This window comes from Hyaena hyaena, unplaced genomic scaffold (genome assembly GCF_003009895.1).
Source record: "Hyaena hyaena isolate Hyena2069 unplaced genomic scaffold, ASM300989v1 scaffold_745, whole genome shotgun sequence".
Lineage (NCBI taxonomy): Eukaryota > Metazoa > Chordata > Mammalia > Carnivora > Hyaenidae > Hyaena > Hyaena hyaena.
Window position 1 is genome coordinate 632,874 of NW_024081376.1, and position 19,431 is coordinate 652,304.

The 19,431-nt window shown below is 37.7% G+C and overlaps 1 protein-coding gene and 1 non-coding gene across 5 annotated transcripts in view; both read left to right on the plus strand.

Annotated features, from left to right (window-relative positions):
• PIK3CB (phosphatidylinositol-4,5-bisphosphate 3-kinase catalytic subunit beta) overlaps positions 1–19,431 on the plus strand; it is a 164,462-nt gene that overhangs the window by 4,766 nt on the left and 140,265 nt on the right. The gene's annotated exons all lie outside the window — the stretch shown is intronic.
• LOC120220982 lies at positions 4,511–4,614 on the plus strand. The gene has a single exon (XR_005525701.1). It is a non-coding gene; the product is annotated as a small nucleolar RNA U13 (small nucleolar RNA).

Here is a 19,431-nt window from a genome sequence, read left to right on the forward strand (position 1 = left end):
CTCCCCTCCCATCCCTCTTTCTCTGCCCTTCCCCCACTCGAACTCTCTTATTCAAAACAAATAAAACAATAAAGAAGTGTATAATTTCATTTTCAGAGTAGAAATATATAGAAAAAATATGTTGGAGGAGAAAAGCCTAGACTAGAAGAATAATACTGACTTAATGTTTGGTAGAAGAGAAGAAGAAAAGGAAGACAGGTGAGAATATCATCAGTTTTTTTGGCTTGTGTAGGACAACTTCCCTTATCTCTCCTCTTACCTCTCACTGTCCTCCCCAAATTTTGCCACTTGGATTTTTTCCTCTTGCTCACTCTTCCGCCATTCCCTGATCCGTGTGGGCCCTTTTTCTAAGGAGTGCCTATGAGCCTTCAGTAGTTTAATATTAGTCTGCTGTAATGCTTTGTGAGAGAAAACTATCCTTTTTCTTGAAGAGGCCTTTCTTCTTGTCAAGGTCTGTCTTCCTACATTTTCTAGTAATTGGCTCCAGCTTTCTCTTTAGAGTGGCTCCAAACTGGTGCACTTCCTTTTTAAGTTGTTTTTCTACCATAGGTTTCATAGTAGCTTTTATGTTATCATCTCCAGGTTAAATAGTTCTGAGTCACAAGCTTCTAGTTGAGAGAGAGACAATGAAAGGGATTAGATGTATGGTTGGGTGTGTATAGTGTTTGTTCTAGTTGCTCTGGTAATTCAGGCAGATTGGGTGTCTCTAATTTAGACCTTTCTTTTTTAATAGACTTATTTATTTATTATTATTCAGTAAGTAGAAACTATTTTTCTATAAATTTCATATAAATATATATTTTTGTACAATAAATATATAATACACTTTATGTAAATATTTTAAATATTAAAATTTGTTAAGTATTATATCATCCACAATCAGCATGGAGCCAGACATGGGGCTAGATCCCAGGACCCTGGGATCACAACCTGAGCCAAAATCAAGAGTCGACACTCGACTGAGCCACCCAGGTACCCTAAGACTTATTTTTTTAGGCAGCTAAAGAGATTTTGATAGGAAGACATTTCTAAAAGGGGATGACATTGAATTTAAAAAATTTTACGTACAGTAAAACTCTAATTTTTAAAAATAATTTAAAAAATTCACTATAGTTAATGTACAGTGTTATATTAGTTTTAGGTGTACAGTATAAGTGATTCAGCAGTTCTATACATTACTCAGTGCTCATCATGATAAGTATACTCTTTATTCCCTGTTACCTAATTTCACCCATCTCCCACCCACCTTCCTTCTGGTGAACATCAGTTTGTTCTCTGTAGTTAAAAGTCTATTAATTGGTTTGTCAAAATTCAGTTCTTTTCCATATATGGCACTGAGGTATTTTTTAGATGTTTATTTATTTATTTTGAGGGAGAGAGAGTATGAGCCAGGAAGGGGCAGGGAGAGAGGGAGAGAAGGAGAGAGAGACAGAGAGAGAATTGCAAGCAGGCTCTGTGCTGTCAGTGCAGAGCCTATCATGGGGGTCAAATCTCACAAACCCTGAAATCATGACCTGAGCTAAAATCAAGAGTCAGACGCTGAACTGATTGAACCACCCAGTTGCCCCATTCCTGAGTTTTAACACATGCATAGATTTTTGTAATTATAGCCACCACTAACGGTATACAAAACAATTCTAATACCCCCCCCCAAATTCCCTTGTGTTATGCCTTTATAGTCCTGTCCCTTCTCATTCTTAGCACTTGGATTTTATTTATTTATTTATTTAAAAAAATATTTATTTTTGAGAGAGAGAAAGGGACAGAGACGGAGGGTGAGTGGGGGAGGGGCAAAAAGAGAGGGAGACACAGAATTTGAAGCAGGCTCCAAAGCAGGCTCCAGGCTCTGAGCTGTCAGCACGGAGCCTGAAGCAGGGCTCTAACCCACGAACTGTGAGATCATGACTTGAGCCAGTCATACGCTTAACTGATGGAGCCACCCAGGTGCCCTTATTTGTTTTTTTTTTTTTTTTTTACAAATAGTTTATTGTCAAATTAGTTTCCACGTAACACCCAGTGCTCATCCCCACAAGTGTCCTCCCCCCTCCCCCCTCCCCCCCCACATCCATCAGTCCTCAGTTTTTGTCAGCATTCAAGAGTCTCTCATGGTTTGCCTCTCTCCCTTTCCACCACCATTTCCCCCTTCTTCTCCCCCTTATTTGTTTTTTTAAAGAGAAAATTTTTCATGGATAGAATATGTTAGAACCGGAATGAGTGGATAACTGATCACCCTAATTGTTGGTTTTTGTTTGGAAATATAAATGAGATAATTCCAGTTTTCAGTGTACAATAAACTAATTATCCTTGTAGATGGAGACATGTTTATAAAGGCTTTAAATTAAAAAAATTACTTCGTAACTTCTGAAACCTGTCAAATAAGGTGAATCCCATAATGTCAGCTTATAATAGGGGCCATATAACAAAGAATTGGGGGCTAAGTCTGTGATGATAATGGATGGCATCACATATCCTTTCATCTCTCTGGTAAATCTAGACTTCCCATTTACTGCTACTGCAGGCTTAGCTAGAGATTAATTTTACCAAAGATTATGTTATGAAGTCTCAGTTTTTCTCTGTGACTTCTCTCTAGCCTACCTATTTTTTCCTGGGGCACTTAAGGTTGTTTTTAGCTATTCAACTTTCCTAGGGATTGATGGGAGGATATGCTGTCTGTATAACAGTGGTATGTTGCAAATGTAGCTTTCATTTATCTAATTATTTATATATATTAGTTTCAGCCTAAAGCAGTTAATAATGTAGAAATTCCATTTCCTTTCAAAGTTCACAAATCTTTACCCTGAATCCTGGCTTCAGAATCTGCTTTTTCTGCACGTTTTCAGCTCGAGTGTATACTTCCTTATTTCCTGCAATATTTAAAGCAGCTCGCTTGAGGTTATTATCATTTGCCCCTTTAACTGGGCGTATTTACTGCTGGACAGTCCCCTCTTTTGTGGTATTGCTAGAACCAGGTCTGCAGCTCACAGCCCTCTGGTGCAAGCTCGGCAGAACTGATATGCTTGTTCCTGACTGTAGCTTGTCCTCCCCTGGTGCTGGAATCACTTGGGAGACCACCAGGCAAATGCTTACTTGCCTTCAAGGGAAATGCGATCCTGATTATCCATGCCTTCAGGAGGAGGATTATGTGGATTAAAAGAAATCCATGAGTAATCCAGAAGCTTTATTTAAACTGCAGTTTAACCACATTCCTGACGATAGTTTTTCCTTGCGTTTCTAATAACTGTAATATTTACTAATTTCATATCTATTTCCTACCGTATAGAAGTATTGGCAATATTGAAGGAGGAAAAGGATTGGAGAGGTCAAAGGAATTAGATAATGAACAGGCATTGCCTTACATAATTTGGTGTTGACTGGGTGGTTTAACCACAGTGCTTACTAGACCTCGAAGACCTGAATTCCATGAATTCCTTACCTGCTGAGCCACTGTAAGAAATTTGAGGTGACTGTCAACAAGAGGTCAAACTCTATTTTGAGACATTTGCTCTTTACTAGTTTAAGTGATTGAGCTTTCATGATTTAAATAATGAGTATTTCAGACCATCAGAATTATAAGTTTAATGCAATTTGAAATTTTCTTTAATGTTTATTTAAAAATTTAATCTTTCGAGAATTCTCAGAGGAATTAAACTGAAAACCTGCAGTTTGAAATATATATATATATATATTTTTTGAGTTTGTTTATTTTGAGAGAGAGAGAGAGAGAGCATAAACAGAGGAGGGACAGAGAGAGAGGGAGAAAGAGAATCCCAAGCAGGCCCCCCACAGTCAGTGCTCAGACTCACAAACCATGAGATCATGACCTGAGTGGAAACCAAAAGTGAGACGCTTAATGGACTGACCCATCCAGGTGCCCCTGAGAGCCTCAGTTTTTGTTGCCAGGCCACTCTCTACTACTTCTGACAAGTTATTTACACAGTAATTAATTTCTATTAAATTGTTGAAATATGGTTATTTAAAATTGTGTATTCTTTTTTTTTGGTTTGTTTTTGGTGCAGAAATGTGTTTTTATTAAAGCATGGGGACAGGACCTATGGGCAGATAATGGCTGCCTAAAATTGTGTATTCTTTTTTTTTTTTTAATTTTTAAGTGTTTTATTTATTTCTGAGAGAGAGAGAGAGAGAGAGACAGCATGAACAGGGAAGGGTCAGAGAGAGAGGGAGATACAGATTCTGAAACAGGTTCTAGGCTCTGAACTAGCTGTTAGCACAGAGCCTGACATGGGGCTTGAACCCATGAACCATGAGATCATGACCTGAGCCGAAGTTGGACGCTTAATTGACTGAGCCACCCAGGTACCCCTAAAATTGTGTATTCTTGAACTACCAATTTAGTGTAGGTCTTGTATTTAGGTACTAATAAAAGCAGTGTTTTCCTTTAGCTTTATAAATCATTACAAATTGCTGCTGTTATGTTATCTGAACAAAAATTATGATTTGTTAGCTAAAACTTAACTCTACAATTGTATATTTTAAAAAAGTTAGCTTCCTGATCCTTTTGTAGTTCATAAGCATGATGATTGGGTCTTTACGCTGTTGTGTGACACGTGCCTTCCTTAAACCTTGTTATGACCTTGGCACATTGCCTGTCTGATGTAGGGGGAAAGAAAGGTTCCGTATTTATCAGCTAGATACATCTATATGGTATATACGTATTCCCCTTATTTGGGATTCATTATAGATAATTTTTTGGGGGAGAGTGTCCTGGGACAATCATGTGGGATTCTCTTAATATGCTTGTTTTTTGCTACAGGGCCTAAGGAAACATCCATAGGAGTAGATAGATGGTTGTTGGTTTTGACAAGGTTGTGATCAATTGAAATTATTTTATTTTTGTTCTTTTTCGATGGTTATGAAACTTTCACATTTTCATTGAAAATATACTTTACCCAACATACCATTATTAATATTTTTCCTAACTAATTGATATTCTTCTGGGTTTTAGGTCCTGATTCTACCTACAAAGAATGTCTAATGTGTGTATGTATGGTATCTATGTATGCCATACCAACCAGCAACAATAATTTTATCATTAACTTGTGAAGAGTTGATGATTTCTTTAATCTGTATATTGCCATTAATTTCCTTTCTTTTCTTTTTTCTCTTTCTTCCTTTCTTTTCTGTTTTCATTCATTCTTTGTTTCTTTTTTAAGTAATCTCAAACCCAACGTGGGGTCAGACTTAAAACCTGGAGATCATGAGTTGCATGCTTCACCAGTTGCACTAGCCAGGTGCCCCTCTTTTTATTTTATTTTTGTCATTTAAAGTTGTGGCTGTCAATAATAGTCCATTAGAAAAACCGCTCTTTTGCCTCTGAAGGAAAGTTGGCCCACAGAATGGAAAGAGCCTTCTATTTGACTATGTTCAAGTATGTAATACTTTTTGTACCATATGAAATTCCAATAAAATGTTTTGAAAATAAGGGAGGAGGAAAAAAAGAAATGCTCTTTGTGCTTACTATTTGGGAATAGACTATAGTAGTAGTTAACATTTATTGGATGCTTACGTATATGTCATGTTATGCTACATGCTCGTCATAGATTTTATCTTCATAACAATCTTATAACGAAGGTACTGATATCCTTGCTTAAGAGATAAGGAAACTGAAGCTTTGGGGGATGTTAACGTGCCAAGCATCACATAGTTTGAGAGAAGTCAGGTTTCAAGCTCAGATCTGTCTGACTCTAGAATTTACATATATTTTTTCTATTCTTTTTTTTTTTTTTTTTTAAGATTTTAGTTTTAAGTAATGTCTACACCCGGCATGAGGCTTGAACTTATAACCCCAAGATCAAGAGTCATATGCTCCACTGGCTGAGCCAGCCAAATGCCCCTAGAATTTATATATATATATTTTTAATATTTTTATTTATTTCTAGGAGAGAGAGAGAGAGAGACAGCGTGAGCCGGGGAGGGTCAGAGAGAGAGGGAGTCACAGACTGAAACAGGCTCCAGGCTCCCAGCTGGCAGTCAGCACAGAGCCTGACGCAGGGCTCGAACCCACGAACCGCGAGATCATGACCTAAGCGAAAGTCGGATGCTTAACCGACTAAGCCACCCAGGCGCCCCTAGAATTTAGATTTTTAACTGATTGCTTCATACTGTTCGTTATTTTTTAGGTCCTTCAGAGGAAGGTTGAAAGAGACGATATAAGTTTAAAATGTTCTGTTTTTTTAGTATAATAGTCACCACCTTCATCTCATAGTAGCTGTTTAGTATTTGGAAACAGGATGCAATTTTCTGTTCATTTAACCTTTAACCTTTTTTTAAATTGAAATATTAGTTTCAGGTGTATATCTATTGATTCAGCAATTCATCACTCACTGTTCACCATGATAAGTGTCGTCACCATCTGTCACCAAACAATGTTATTATAGTATTATTGATTGTATTCCATATGCTGTATTTTTCACCTTCTTGATTTACTTTATAACTAGAAGTTTGTATCTTTTAATCCCTTTATTAAAGAGATATTATATATCACCCCCCCCACCTCTCAACCATTAACTTTATTTTTCTAATGACTCTTAAATAAGTTGATATAGGTATAGCCTAGTTTTATTGTAAGAGTTAAGAGTTAAAAAATTAGGATGCTGGTGGCTTAGTTGATTAAGCATCTGACTCTTGATTTCAGCTCAGGTCATGATTGAGCCCTGTGTTGGGCTCCCATGTTGGCAGTGTAGAATCTGCTTGGGATTCTCTCTCTGCTCCTCCCCTGCTCTCGCTCTCTTGTCTCTCTCTCTGAAAGTAAATAAATACATGTTAAAAAAAATAAATTGGTTATTTGATGTAGCATGCTTTTGTTTTGAATGTATGAAAAGCTATGCTTTTGCCTTGGCTTTATAGTTAGAAAGTATGTAGTTTTTTTTTTTTTATTAATTTTTATTTATTTCTAGGAGAGAGAGAAAGACAGCGTGAGCAGGGGAGGGTCAGAGAGAGAGGGAGTCACAGACTCTGAAACAGGCTCCAGGCTCCGAGCTGGCAGTCAGCACAGAGCCCGACGCAGGGCTCGAACCCACGAACTGCGAGATCATGACCTAAGCGAAAGTTGGACGCTTAACCGACTAAGCCACCCAGGCTCCCCTGAAAGTATGTAGTTTTAGGGGAGCTGCTTCAGATTCTGTGTCTCCCTTTCTCTCTGCCCCTCCCCTGCTTGTGCTTTGTCTATCTCTCAGCAATAAATAAATATAGAAAAAAGATTGAACCCACCCCGAAACCCCAAAGAACACTACATTTATCATTAATAGTAAGTACTCAGACACATAAAAGCAGATGCTCAGTTTGTGAGTTGGAGCCCCTCAGTTGTTGGTGTGCAGCCCACTTTGGTACGTCTGTCGCCCACTGCCTGTCCCCCACTCACTTGCATGCTCTCTTTCAAAAATGAATAAACAACAACAAAAAAAATGAATAAACATATATAAAAAATGTTTAAAATTTTCTATAGTAGTTCCATCACATGGATGTAATGTAATAGCAAAAGTTTTCAACAGATTAATTAGATGAGATTAAATTTACTTTGCTGTTATGAATAACCTTATAGTGAACATCTTTGTACTGAATCTTCGTATACAATCATTATTTCTTAGGTATGACACATGAAGACTTGAAATTGCATTTGAATTTCACATTTCCTCTTTTTATTTTTTTAAATTTTCTTTTTAAAATTATATAAACTGTAGAGGTTGGAATTAATGTAGGGAAAGGGAAACCAATGGGTATTGCATTGTGAATGATAGTACTAATCTGCACATACAGTCTGTATAGTCTGTATAGCTCTTTAGTGATCTGCATAGAAGTATTCTACATTCATACATTTTTATGTATTTAAAATACATAAAATTTTATGAATTTAAAAATTTTTATTTTTTTATCTACTTCTGTACTCAAAAGACTTGTTCAGTTTTTATTTGGTATCTCAGCCACTAGGGTGTATATGGAAAATTCTTTACCTTCTTCTATATTAGCATTTTATCTGTTCTTATTTTATTTTGCTATTTATTTATTTATTTTTAAATGTTTATTTTATTTTTGAGAGAGCAAGCCTGTGAGCAGAGGAGGGGCAGAGAGGGAGTGAGACACAGGATCTGAAGTGAGACCTGTGCCAACACAGTAGAACTCGATGTGGGACTCGAGCTCACCAACAGTGAGATCATGACCTTAGCTGAAGTCGGATGGTTAATCAACTGAGCCACCCAGGTGGCCCAGTATTTATTTTTTTAAAGATGTCATTGTAATCTCTATACCTAATGGGGAGCTTGAACTTATGACTCCAAGAACAAGTGTTGCATGCTTTTTCCAACTGAGCCAGCTTGGTCCCTCTAAATTTATTTATTTTTAAATGAAGTACAGTTAGACATATTAATTTTGTATGTACAACATAGTAATGCTTACCAGATAAGTGTAGTTACCATTTGTCACTATACAGAGTTATTATAATATTAATTTTAACTCCAGTGTAGTTTTTGTACAGTATCATATTAGCTCCAGGTATAGAGTTATTACAGTATTAGTGACTGTATTCCCTATGCTGTGCTTTTCTTCCCTGTGACTCTTTTTTTTTTTAATAACTGGAAATTTGTATCAATCTCCTTAACCTATTTCGCCAATCCCCCTTACCTATTTCACTTATCCTTTTAACCTCTACCCTTTGGCAGTCCGTAGTTTGTTCTGTGTATTTATGAGTCTGTTTCTCTGTTTTTGTTGTGGTTGTTTGTTTTGTTTTTTAGATTCCATATATAAGTGAAAGCATATGGTATTTGTCTCTCTTTGTCTTATTTTACTTAACAACCTCTAGGTCAATCTATGTTCTGATGAGTGGCAAAATTTCATTCTTTTAAATGGCTGAGTAATATTTCATTTTGTATATATACCATATCTTTATCCATTCGTCTATATCAGTGGGCATTTATGTTGCTTCTATACCTTTGCTACTATAAATAATGCTGTAGTAAACGTAGGGGTGCACATAGCATTTTTTTTTTCTTTGAGTAAGGAAATACCTAGAAGTGGAATTACTGGATTGTTGTGGTATTTCTACTTTTGGTTTTTGGAAGACCCTCCATAGTGTTTTTCACAGTGGCTGCACCAGTTTACATTCCCACTGACAGTGCATGAGGATTCTCTTTTCTTTACATTCTTTACATTCTTACACTTACTATTTTTTATCTTTTTGATACTAGCCATTCTGACTAGTGAGATTGTGGTTTTGGTTTGCATTTCCAAATGATGTTGAACATCTTTTCATATGTCTGTTTGCTGTCTGTATGTCTTTGGAAGCATGTCTATTCACGTTCTCCGCCCAATTTTATTTTATTTATTTATTTTTTAAAAATCTTTTTAATGTTTTATTTATTTCTGAGAGAGAGAGACAGCGTGAACAGGGGAGGGTCAGAGTGAGAGGGAGACACAGAATCCGAAACAAGCTCCAGGCTCTGAGCTGTCAGCCCACAGCCCGGCGCGGAGCTCGAACCCATGAACTGTGTGATCATGACCTGAGCCGAAGTCAGACGCTTAACCGACTGAGCCACCCAGGTGCCCCTCTGCCCAATTTTAGACCTGAGGACACCTTCAGATCAAAAGTAAGGGGATGGAGAAATATCTATCATGCTACAGGAAGTCAAAAGAAAACTGGAGTAGCTATATTTATATCAGACAAACTGGACTTTAAAGTAAAGACAGTAACAAGAGATGAAGAAGGGCATTATATGATAATTACAGGATCTATCAGGAAGAGCTAACAATTATAAATGTCTATGCACCAAATATGGGAGCACCCAAATACATAAAACAATTAATCACAAACAGAAACAATCTTATGGATAAGAATGTGCTAATAGCAGGAGACTTGAATACTCCACTTACAGCAATGGATGGATCAGCTAGACAGAAAATCACTAAAGGAACAATGGACTTGAATGGCACATTGGACCAGATGGATTTGACAGATATATTTAGAACTCTACATCCTGAAGCCATGGAATTCACTTTCTTCTCAAGTGCACATGGCACATTCTCCAAGATAGATCACATACTGTGACATAAAGCAGCCCTCAGTAAGTATAAAGGAATTGAGATCATGCCATGCACACTTTCAGATCACAATGCTATGAAACTCGAAATCAATCATAGGAAGAAGTCTGGAAAACCTCCAAAAACATGGAGGTTAAAGAACACACTACTAAAGAAAGAATGGGCCAATCAGGCAATTAGAGAAGAAATTAAAAAATACATGGAAACAAATGAAAATGAAAACACAACAATCCAAAATCTATGGGATGCGGCAAAGGCAATCCTAAGAGGAAAGTACATTGCACTCCAGGCCTATTTCAAGAAATTAGAAAAAGCACAAGTACAAAATCTAGCGGCGCACCTAAAGGAACAAGGAGGAGAGCAACAGAGCACCCCACACCCAGTAGAAGAAGAGAAATAATAAAAATCAGGGCAGAAATAAATAATATAGAATCCAAAACAACAGTTGAACAGATGAATGAAACCAAGAGTTGGTTTTTTGAAAAAAACAAAAAACAAAAAACAAAAAAAACCCCAAAATTGACAAACCTCTAGCCATGCTTCTCAAAAAGAAAAAAGAGAGGACCCAAATAGACAAAATCATGAATGAAAATGAACTGATGACAACCAACCCCTCAGAAATACAAGCAATTATCAGGGAATAATATGAAAAATTATATGCCAGCAAATTGGACAACTTAGAAGAAGTAGACAAATTTCTAAACACATACTCACTACCAAAATTCACAAGGGAAGAGATAGAAAACCTGAATAGACCCATAACTAGTGAAGAAATTGAGTCAGTTATCAAAAATCTCCCAACAAATAAGAGCCCGGGGCCAGATGGCTTCCGTGGGGAATTCTACCAAACATTTAAAACAGAATTAATACCCATTCTTCTCAAGCTATTCCAAAAAATAGAAATCGAAGGAAAATTTCTGGGCTCATTATATGAAGCCAGCATCACTTTGATTCCCAAGCCAGAGAGAGACCCAGCAAAAAAAGAGAACTACAGACCAATATTCTTGATGAATACGGATATAAAAATCCTCAACAAGATACTTGCAAATTGAATGCAGCAGCACATAAAAAGAATTATTCACCATGATCAAGTGGGATTCATTCCTGGGTTACAGGGCTGGTTCAATATTTGTGAATCAATCAATGTGATACATCACATTAGCAAAAGAAAAGATAAAAACCATATGATCCTGTCAATAGATGCAGAAAAAGCATTTGACAAGATACAGCATCCCTTCTTAATCAAGACCCTTGAGAAAGTCAGGATAGAAGGAACTTACTTAAACATCATAAAAGCCATCTATGAGAAGCCCTCAGCTAACATCATCCTCAACGGGGAAAGACTGAGAGCTTTCCCCCTGAAATCAGGAACACAACAGGGATGTCCGCCCTCACCACTGTTGTTTAACAGAGTGCTGAAAGTCTTAGCATCAGCCATCAGACAACAAAAGGAAATAAAAGGCATCAGAATTGGCATAGAAGAAGTCAAACTCACTTTTTGCAGACGACTGATACTCTACATAGAAAACCTGACAGACTCCACCAGAAGCTTACTAGAACTGATCCATGAGTTCAGCAAAGTTGCAGGGTACAAAATCAACGTACAGAAATCGGTTGCATTTTTATACACCAACAATGAAGCAACAGAAAGAGAAATCAGGAAACTGATCCCATTCACAATTGCACAAAACACCATAAAATACCTAGGAATAAGCCTAACCAAAGATGTAAGAGATCTGTATGATGAAAACTGTAGAAAACTTATGAAGGAAATTGAATAAGACACAAAGAAATGGAAAAACATTACATGCTCATGGATTGGAAGAATAAGTATAATTAAAATGTCATTACCACCCAAAACATTTTACACATTCAGTGCAATCCCAATCAAAATTGCACCAGCATTCTTCTCAAAACTAGAACAAACTGTCCTAAAATTTGTATGGAACCACAAAAGACCCCGAATAGACAAAGTAATATTGAAGAAGAAAGCCAAAATGGGAGGCATCACCATCCCAGACTTTAGCCTCTACCACAAAGCTGTCATCGTCAAGACAGTATGGTATTGGCACAAAAACAGACACATAGACCAATGGAATAGAACAGAGAACTCAGAATTGGATCCACAAATGTATGGCATTTGACAAATCTTTGTAATCTTTGACAAAGACGGAGAGAGTCTCCAATGGAAAAAAGATAGCCTCTTTAACAGATGGTGCTGGGAGAACTGGACAACAACATGCAGAAGAATGAAACTAGATCATCATTTTCTTACTCCATACACAGAAATAAACTCAAAGTGGATGAAGGACCTGCAGAGACAGGAAACCATCAAAACCCTAGAGGAGAAAGCAGGAAACAACCTCCTTGACCTCAGCCGCAGCAATTTCTTTCTTGACACATCCCCAAAGGCAAGGGAATCAAGAGCAAAAATGAACTATTGGGACCTCATCAAGATAAAAAAGCTTCTGCACTGCAAAGGAAACAATCAATAAAACTAATAGGCGACTGGCAACCGATGGAATGGGAAAAGATAGCTTCAAATGACATATCAGATAAAGGGCTAGTATCCAAAATCTATAAGGAATGAACCAAATTCCACACCTGAAAAACAAATAATCCAGTGAAGAAATGGGCAGAAGACATGAACAGACACTTTTCCAAAGAGGACATCCAGATGACCAACAGACACATGAAACAATGCTTAGTGTCCCTCATCATCAGGGAACTACAAATCAAAACCACACTGAGATACCACCTCATGCCAGTCAGAGTAGATAAAATGAACAGGTCAGGAGACTCTAGATGCTGGAGAGGATGTGGAGAAACGGGCACCCTCCTACACTGTTGGTGGGGATGTGAACTGGTGCAGCCTCTCTGGAAAACTGTGGAGGTTCCTCAAAAAATTAACAGTAGAACTCCCCTATGACCCAGCAATAGCACTGCTAGGAATTTACCCGAGGGATATAGGAGTACTAATGAAAAGGGGCACATGGACCTCAATGTTCAGAGTAGCACTCTCAGCAATAGCCAAAACATGGAAAGAACCTAAGTGTCCATCAACGGACAAATGGATCAAGAAGATGCGGTTTATCTATACAATGGAGTATTACTTGGCAATGAGAAAGAATGAAATCTGGCCATGTGTAGCAACATGGATGGAACTTGAGGGTGTTATGTTGAGCGAAATAAGTCAGGCAGAGAAGGACAGATACCATATGTTTGCACATATAGGTGGATTAGGAGGACCTTAACGGAGGACCGTGTGGGAGAAGAAGGGGAAAAATAGTTGGGGAGAGGGAGGGAGACAAACCATGATAGATCTTGAATGCTGAGACCAAATTGAGGGCTGATGGGGGTAGGGGAGAGGGGAAGGGGGGTGATGGACATGGAAGAGGGCACTTGTTGGGATGAGCACTGGGTGTTATGTGAAAACCAACTTGAGAATCTATTTATGAAAAATTTTTTTTATTTCTAAACCTGTATTTAAGATTTTATTTAAAATTTTTTTTAATATTTATTTTTTATTTTTGAGAGGGAGTAAGACAGAGTGTGAATGAGGGAGGGGCAGAGAGAGAGAGGGAGACACAGAATCTGAACCAAGCTCCAGGCTCAGCTGTCAGCATAGAGCCCAATGAGAACTCAGTAGTCGTGAGATCATGACCTGAGCTCAAGTCAGATGTTTAACCCACTCAGCTACCCAGGCGCCTCAAGATTTTATTCTTAAGTAATCTCTGCACCTAAAAAGTGGAACTTGAACTCACAACCCTGAGACTAAGAGTCTCATGCTCTACCGACTGAGACAGCCAGGTACCTCTCTCTGCACATTGTTTAATCAGATTGTTTGTTTTTTGGCATTGAGTTGTAAAACTTCTTTATATACGTATATATATTTCCAATCCATGAGAATGGAATGTTTTTCCATTTCTTTGTGTCTTCTTCAATTTCCTTCATAAGTTTTCTATAGTTTTTATCCTACAGATCTCCTATATTTTTGGTTAGGTTTATTCCTAGGTATTTTATGGTTTTGTGTGCAATTGTGAATAGGATCAGTTTCTTGATTTCTCTTTCTGTTGCTTCATTGTTGGTGTATAAAAATGCAACTGATTTCTGTACGTTGACTTTGTACGCTGCAACTTTGCTGAACTCCTGGATCAGTTCTAGTAGGCTTCTGGTGGAGTCTGTCGGGTTTTCTATGTAGAGTATCTTGTCATCTGGGAAAAGTGAACGTTTGACTTCTTTGCCAATTCTGATGCCTTTTTTTTCCTTTTGTTGTCTGATGGCTGATGTTAAGACTTTCAGCACTCTGTTAAACAACAGTGGTGAGGGTGGATATCCCTGTTGTGTTTCTGATTTCAGGGGGAAAGCTCTCAGTTTTTCCCCCATATACAATGGGGAAAAGATACTCTCTTCAATGAATGGTGCTGGGAAAACTGGACAGCTACATGCAAAAGAATGAAACTGAGCCATTTTCTTATACAGTACACAAAAATGAACTCAAAATGGATTAAGGACCTAAATGTGTGACCTGAAACCATAAAACTAAACATAAGTAGTAATCTCTTGGACATCAACCTTGGCAATATTTTTCTAGATCTGTCTCTCCAGACAAGGGAAACAAAAGCAAAAATAAACTACTGTGACTACATCAAACTAAAAAGTTTTTGCACAGCAAAGGAAACCATCAACAAAACAAATAGGATAACCTAAAGAATGGGTAAAGATACCTGCAAAAGACCTATCTGATAAGAGGTTAATATGCAAAATATATAAAGAAAATAGGGCTCCTGAGTTCAAGCCCCATGTTCATGGGATGAGTTCATGGAATGAGTATAAGCCCCATGTTGGGCGTAGAGTTTACTTAAAATTTTTTTGAAAACTAAAAATTAAAATACACATATATATATTTGACATATTTGCCTATTATGCAGTCTTTTGTGATTGGCTTCTTTTACTTAGCATAATGTTTTTATGGATCATACATAGCGTAATATATATCAATACTTTTTTTTGGTGAATACGTCTATTTTCTTTAAATTAATAAAGTGTAATTTGCTAAGTTTTATGGTTGTTAATCAGAAATAACCATGTCCTAGGTCTTCTTTCTGTATTTCATCTGGTTGTTAACCTTTTGCTACATATTCATTAAACTGTAAAAGTCTTGTTAGAGAGAGGGAAATGATGTAAATTTTAAAGTGAGTTTACTGGTACCTGGGTAGGTCAGTTGGTTAAATGTCTGACTCTTTATTGGCTCAGGTCATGATTTCACAGTCCTGTGTCAGACTGCTCTGACATTGTGGTGCCTGCTTGGGAATCTCTCCCTCCCTTTCTCTCTTCTCTGCCCCTCCCTCACTCACATGTGTGTACTTGCTCTCTCTTAAACAACAACAACAAACAACAACAACAACAGCAAACATTAAAAGAAAACAAAGTGAATTTAGCTGTTACTATCCTTGGCAAGAATTTTATTTATTTAATTTTTGTAATTTATTTTTTAAAGATCTTTATAAAAAGTTTTTTTTACATTTATTTAGTTTTGAGAGACTAACAGAGCACGAGTTGGGGAGAGACAGAGAGAGAATGAGACACGGGATCCGAAGCAGGCTCCAGTCTCCTAGCTGTCAGCACAGCCCCATGTGGGGCTTGAACTCAGAAACTGAGATCATGACCTGAAGTTGAACACTTAACTGACTGAGCCACCAGGCACCCCAAGCAAGAATTTTAAAGGAGCTTGAAACTATGGGATAGATTAAGCAAAATTTGGAAATTACGTCTAGATTTTACTTTTCATGTTTCTTCTTAATCTCTCGTGTCTTCCATTCCTTTGAGCTAATACTGTGTATAATATCTACACTTGAATCTAAATTAAGGACAAAGGTAATTAGATGTAGAATTGAAGTGTTAGAGAAGAGAGTTTCTTATTCAGAGCACTTCTATCCTGAAACCCAGTCCAGACTAGTCTCCCACAGAGTTTTCACAGAACACCTTGCGTTGCCTTTCTTTAATCTCAAGTATTTTGCCGTGCATATATTTTAAAAGAATGATTTCTCAGTTAACCTATGAAGCTTAAGTGGACATTTAACTCTTATGTGTTGTCATTTAGACAGAGGTTGGCTCCTGAAGTGTTTTGTTTGTTTTTTGTCTCCAATTGGCTGCATTTTTTGAATTGTTTAGATTGGATTTGGATTGTTTTCAGTTTGGGCTGTTACAAATAAAGCAAGTATGACCATTTATTTTTTGTGCAAACAAAATATTTCCCTTTTCTGTGATAAATGCCCAAGAGTGCAATTACTGAGTTGTCTGGTAATTACATGTTTAGTTTTATAGGAAACTGCCACAGTCCCTTTTATCATACACAGAAGCCTTATATAAACCTATGCTAACTGCAGTATATAAACAAAAAATCCTAGTTGAGCTGCTGTTCTGGTTGAAGTAAGCTTGGAGTTCCACCTGCTTGATCACCACCCAGTGACTGTGCCAGCAGTGTGTGCACTCTTCATCCAGGCTGGGGCTTCATTCAAGGCCGTACAGGTGAAGTGACATTAAAAAAAAAAAAAAGAAAAGAAAAAAGAAAAGAGGCGGTGGGAGCGCCTGGCTGGGTCAGTCAGAAGAACATATAACTCTTGATCTCAAGGTTCTGAGTTCCAGCCCCAGGCTGGGTGTAGAGATTACTTAAATAAAAACTTAAAAAAAAAAAAGACTTAAGAATGTTTTTAGGCTTATTACTGGCAGAATTGTTATTGGCACTCAGGTTTCTTGATTCCTAGTTTTGTTGTTTTTATAAATCAGGCTTATACTTTCATATGTTCATTTTGAATTTTTAAAAATGTTTTATTTATTTCTGAGAGAGAGAGAGACAGAGACAGAGTGTGAAGAGGGAAGGTCAGAGAGAGAGGGAGACACAGAGTCCAAAACAGGCTCCAGGCTCTGAGCTAGCGTCAGCACAGAGCCCGATGCGGGACTCGAACCCACAAAACATGAGATCATGACCTGAGCCGAAGTCGGACGCTTAACCGACTGAGCCACCCAGGTGCCCCTCATGTGTTCATTTTGAATGGTCAAGTAGTCTCCAAGGTTTGTTATGAAAAACATAGTATTATGCTGCTCCACTCCCTTCTAATATAATTATAACAGGGTATTTGCTATTTGTGTGTGTGTGTGTTACATATATATATATATGTATATATATACTTTTTTTTTTAAAGTTTATTTATTTTTGAGAATCAGGGCATGTGAGCTAGCAGGGGAGGGGCAAAGAGGGAGGGAGAAAGAGAATCTCAAGTAGCTCCACACGTTGACAGCATGGATCCCATTGCTGGGCTTGAACTCTCAAAGAACCATGAGCTCAAGATCTGAGGCAAAATCAAGAGCCTGACGCTTAACGAACTGAGCCACTCAGGTGCCCCTAGCATATGTATTATTTTGTACCAAATTATGTTCCTTTATTTCTCCTTTATAAGACAGTATTCTATGTAAAAAATGTATGTAATTATTTAAAATTATGTTTCCTTTGCATTATCTATAAATTTTATTTCAGTGTGGTAAAGATGTTACAAAATATTTGTTATTTTTTAAAAGGGAGCATTGGGTCTGACATGATGAGCACCCTAGAATAGGTGGGATATGGTGGTGCTGTGCATGGGGAGACTCATGGTGGGCGAGAGGCTGGCATCTTGGGGTAACTGAAAGGAGGCTGTATATAGCTTTAGAGGAGAGAGTGAGAGGGACAGATGTATAGGATAACAGATGTGTAGGATGAATTCAACAGGGAGGCAGGGGCCGTGTGGGACCTTGTAGGAAGAAGCTCGGAGAGTTGTTTGACTAGAGCAAAAACCGAGGAGTTTCAAGGTATGAGTGACTCAACCAAGTGCAGTTTATAGCTGAAATGGAGTTAAAGATCATATAGTTTAACGCCCTGCTTTACAAATAAGAAAATGGAAGTTAAAAGGGAATTTTCTGAAGGTTAGACAAATAATGAATTAGCTGGAGCTACAACTTGACCTTGCTAATTCATTGTTTACATTTGACTGCCAGGCAGAGGGATTACCTTTTTTTTTTTTTTTTTTTTAATTTTATTTTAAAGTAATCTCTGCACCCAATTTGGGGCTTGAACTCATAATTGCAATTTAATAGTCACATGTTCTTTGAGCCAGCTAGGTGCCCCCACAGGGATTACATTTTAGACTGTAGGGAACATTTCAGGTTTCACCAAGAGAATTCCAGGATGGAGATGGCTGGATGGCTGTGTACAAGCTGGAGGCAGTGGGTAATGGGAAGCCACAAAGTCAGGGCCCCTATGATTTTATCCTCTGATCAAACGGAATCACTAAATATGAGTTCTGATCTTGACTTGTGCTGTTATTTAATAGTTTTTTTTTTTGTGTTAGTGTGCTTATTTTCTCTTCTAGATAGTATGCCCATGACTTTTTACTTCCTATTCTGGCTCAAACAACTTTATAAGTAATGAGTTGTACTTGTAAGTTGCCCCAGCGTCAGATTTGAATTAGGCCACCAGTCTTAGAAATACTTATTTTCTAAACCATTTTATGGTTCTATAAACAGTATTTTAAGGTTATGCCAAAGTGAATGTCTTTGTACTGGTTCTGTATTTACAGTGTATTGCCAATGCAAAAAATATTTTGTGATTTTTTGGAAAATATATTTTTAAAAACTTTATTTTTGAGAGAAGGAGACAGAGCATGCATGAGTGGAAGAGGGGCAGAGAGAGAGGGAGACACAGAGTTGGAAGCAGGCTCCAGGCTGTGAGCTGTCAGCCCAGAGCCAGATGCGGGGCTTGAACTCACAAACTATGAGATCATGACCGGAACTGAGGTTGGACACTTAACCAGCTGAGCCATCCAGGTGTCTCAAATATTTTGTGATTTTAACTACTAAAAGTTTAATAAGAGTTCTGCTTTTTTTTTTTTTTTAATATTTATTTCTAGGAGAGAGAGAGAGAGAGAGACAGCGCGAGCAGGGGAGGGTCAGAGAGAGAGGGAGACACAGACTCCGAAACAGGCTCCAGGCTCTGAGCTGGCAGTCAGCACAGAGCCCGACGTGGGGCTCGAACCCACTAACTGGGAGATCATGACCTAAGCGAAAGTCGGACGCTCAACCGACTAAGCCACCCAGGCGCCCCATAAGAGTTCTGCTTTTATAAAATTTTATAATAGAAGCTAGGAAATTATTTTGATGACTATTATTTTCTAAAATACTACATGGCTTTTTCTCAGGAAGAGGTCAAATAATTTGTCAGGTTACTTCTGTTCCTATTTCCTTATCTAGAAAAAGTAGTAACATTCCTAATCTGTTTGTTGTAAGTGATTTAACAGTAAATGAATGTTTTACCAGTGTATGGAATACTAGTGAGCTGACTCTAGTCAA